This window comes from Tachyglossus aculeatus, chromosome 2 (genome assembly GCF_015852505.1).
Source record: "Tachyglossus aculeatus isolate mTacAcu1 chromosome 2, mTacAcu1.pri, whole genome shotgun sequence".
Classification (NCBI taxonomy): domain Eukaryota; kingdom Metazoa; phylum Chordata; class Mammalia; order Monotremata; family Tachyglossidae; genus Tachyglossus; species Tachyglossus aculeatus.
Genome location: NC_052067.1, coordinates 79,331,648 through 79,335,887, shown reverse-complemented (window position 1 = coordinate 79,335,887; position 4,240 = coordinate 79,331,648).

The following is a 4,240-nucleotide window of genomic DNA, read 5'->3' as shown; positions in this document are numbered from 1 at the left end:
TCATTCCAGATAATTTTCCAGAACATCGGCCAGCCTGCCAGTAGTTAGTTGCTTAGAGATTTGTGTCAAGAAAATCATGTTTCCAGGAACCTCAGTGGAGAAAAAAAAATCCATTAAGAAAAAGAAACTGTTCATAACAGTTGTGTTACAAAGCACTAGCATAAATGTTTCAAACCCAGAAGATGAAGTGCGGTACAGAACCAAATTCACATCTAAAGGTATAGGCCACTAGGATAATGAGGTTTAAATAGTTTCTGAGAGGGAGGTGGAGTCTTTTCATATTATTCTTTTGAAGCTTCATCTTTCAACAATTGTTGGATAAATCTAAATCAGCCCGGCGTCAATTGGATACACAGTCCCCCCTGCTGGGTAATACGGGGATTGTCTATCTTTTGACAGGAATTAAAGTTGCATTAAAAAATATTTTAACAATACTTAAGGTTGGAATTCACTAAGGCAAGGAAAAGAAGGAGCCCTTCTGTTTTCGCGTTTAAATTTTGCTTGCCCCCAATGTTCAACCCCTTGTCTTCTTGAACTGTTGACATTTTCTGTTCTCTGTGTACTCGTTTAGCTTTGATTAGCAATTTTGGATAGGGGAAGGAATTTTGTTCTAATCACAGTATCACTTTTCTGGAACAGATACATTCAGAGTTTCAGAACCGCCCACCCTCACTTGATTATCTGTCTTCAAGTGACACTGTTCAAAAGAAATCAGTACCACTTGTGATTCCGTGTTTGACGTTACTTGGAGTCAGAAATCTTGGAAACCAACTCAAAATTCTAGTACCTATGTGAAACATGTAACTCTAAATGTCGTTTTTCTTCTTCATTATTCAATTTCTGCATCCTTGCAAAGCCCATCTATAGGGAAAAGCAACAAGTTTTTCAAACTTTTCTTCCATCAGGACTGGTCTTCTTCAATCTCGACTTTAGTGTTCAGGCGTGCCCCGTGATACATTTCTCAAAAACGTATGCGCTGTGCCATGAATGAATTTGTTGGGGTGTACATTTTCACTCAGACTTACATTCATTTAGCTAGCTTCCATTCTAGAACCAGTCTCAGTGAGGCTCAAAAGATCAGTGAAAATTGCACTGTAACTCTCTCCCCATCACCCTTCTCTCCTCACTCTTCCTCCCGGGGACCTTTTATTTGCCCCCCTGCACACCAAACTTCCAGGATTCCATCTTCCCATGTCTGTTGGGGTCCTCCACCCACATACTCCACTATTTTTCACTGGGAGGGAGCAGTTGAATTTTGCTGTTGCTGCCAGCTTGGTGCTCTTTCTGGATGCCCCTCCCTGGCTTCTTCTCCTCACAGTGGCCCCAGCTGTTGATACCAAAAGGGGAAGGGAAAGAGGTGGGGCAGTGTGATGATGGTGACAGCCACTCCTACAAACATAGTTAAGATCGAGGCCCTCATCCTGTCCAGGGCAGTCCCTGTCCCCATTCTCACGGTTGGGGAAGGAGAGGAAGGATTGCAATGGGAAAGGGAGTGATACCCAATTGAGCGAGGTGCCTGGCACAGGGTGTGGGGAAGTATGTTCAAGATGGCCGTGTATGTAGTTTGTGGTGGCGGCAACTCATGTCTCAGTTTTGTCATCTGTAAAGTTGGGGTTGAACTGGTCTTCATCTCTCTCCTACTTAGAGTGTGAGACCCGTATGGGGCAGGAACTATGTTTGACCTGACTATCCTGTAAGAGTCCCGGTACCTAGTACAGTGCTTGGCACATAATAAGTGCTGCCTGTCCCGCCATCGACCCCCGGCCCACGTCCTCCCCCGGGCCTGGAATGCCCTCCCTCTGCCCATCCGCCAAGCTAGCTCTCTTCCTCCCTTCAATGCCCTGCTGAGAGCTCACCTCCTCCAGGAGGCCTTCCCAGACTGAGCCCCTTCCTTCCTCTCCCCCTCGTCCCCCTCTCCATCCCCCCATCTTACCTCCTTCCCTTCCCCCACAGCACCTGTATATATGTATATATGTTTGTACATATTTATTACTCTATTTATTTATTTATTTATTTTACTTGTACATAGCTATTCTATTTATTTTATTTTGTTAGTATGTTTGGTTTTGTTCTCTGTCTCCCCCTTTTAGACTGTGAGCCCACTGTTGGGTAGGGACTGTCTCTATATGTTGCCAATTTGTACTTCCCAAGCGCTTAGTACAGTGCTCTGCACATAGTAAGCGCTCAATAAATACGATTGATGATGATGATGATATATACATATATAAATATATATATGCCAAATCCAACGGCTCATACTCTGTCCTAATCCTCCTCGACCTCTCAGCTGCCTTTGACACTGTGGACCACCCCCTTCTCCTCCACACGTTATCTGACCTTGGCTTCACAGACTCCGTCCTCTCCTGGTTCTCCTCTTATCTCTCCGGTCGTTCTTTCTCAGTCTCTTTTGCAGGCTCCTCCTCCCCCTCCCATCCTCTTACGGTGGGGGTTCCCCAAGGTTCAGTGCTTGGTCCCCTTCTGTTCTCAATATACACTCACTCCCTTGGTGACCTCATTCGCTCCCACGGCTTCAACTATCATCTCTACGCTGATGACACCCAGATCTACATCTCTGCCCCTGCTCTCTCCCCCTCCCTCCAGGCTCGCATCTCCTCCTGCCTTCAGGACATCTCCATCTGGATGTCCGCCCGCCACCTAAAGCTCAACATGTCGAAGACTGAGCTCCTTGTCTTCCCTCCCAAACCTTGTCCTCTCCCTGACTTTCCCATCTCTGTTGACGGCACTACCATCCTTCCCGTCTCACAAGCCCGCAACCTTGGTGTCATCCTCGACTCTGCTCTCTCATTCACCCCTCACATCCAAGCCGTCACCAAAACCTGCCGGTCTCAGCTCCGCAACATTGCCAAGATCCGCCCTTTCCTCTCCATCCAAACTGCTACCCTGCTCATTCAAGCTCTCATCCTATCCCGTCTGGACTACTGCACTAGCCTTCTCTCGGATCTCCCATCCTCGTGTCTCTCTCCACTTCAATCCATACTTCATGCTGCTGCCCGGATTATCTTTGTCCAGAAACACTCTGGACATATTACTCCCCTCCTCAAAAACCTCCAATGGCTACCGATCAATCTGCGCATCAGGCAGAAACTCCTCACCCTGGGCTTCAAGGCTGTCCATCACCTCGCCCCCTCCTACCTCACCTCCCTTCTCTCCTTCTACAGCCCAGCCCGCACCCTCCGCTCCTCCACCACTAATCTCCTCACTGTACCTCGCTCTCGCCTGTCCCGCCATCGACCCCCGGCCCACGTCATCCCCCGGGCCTGGAATGCCCTCCCTCTGCCCATCCGCCAAGCTAGCTCTCTTCCTCCCTTCAAGGCCCTGCTGAGAGCTCACCTCCTCCAGGAGGCCTTCCCAGACTGAGCCCCTTCTTTCCTCTCCCCCTCGTCCCCCTCTCCATCCCCCCGTCTTACCTCCTTCCCTTCCCCACAGCACCTGTATATATGTATATATGGTTGTACATATTTATTACTCTATTTATTTATTTATTTATTTATTTTACTTGTACATTTCTATCCTACTTATTTTATTTTGTTGGTATGTTTGGTTCTGTTCTCTGTCTCCCCCTTTTAGACTGTGAGCCCACTGTTGGGTAGGGACTGTCTCTATGTGATGCCAATTTGTACTTCCCAAGCGCTTAGTACAGTGCTCTGCACATAGTAAGCGCTCAATAAATACGATTGATTGATTGATTGATGTGTGTATGGGAAGAGGCTTGTAGTTGCAATAAAGACAGAATGGGCTTGTGGCTTGTAAGGATTACAGAGTTGTGATGCTTAAAGCCACCATACACTAGTAGTAAAAAGCAGCGTGGCTCAATAATAATAATAATAATAGCATTTGCTAAGTGCTTACTATGTGCAAAGCACTGTTCTAAGCGCTGGGGAGGATACAAGGCGATCAGATTGTCCCACGTGGGGCTCACAGTCTTCATCCCCATTTTACAGATGAGGTAACTGAAGCACAGAGAAGTTAAGTGACTTGCCCAAAGTCACATAGCTGACAACTGGCAGATCGGGATTTGAACCCTTGACTTCTGACTCCCAAGCCCGTGCTCTTTCCATTGAGCCACTGGGAGTCAGAGGTCATGGGTTCTAATCCTGGCTCCACCACTTGCCAGCTGTGTGACTTTGGGCAAGTCCCAACTTCTCTGTGCCTCAGTTCCCTCATCTGTAAAATGGGAATTAAGATTGTAAACCACACATGGGTCAACCCCAGAGCTTAG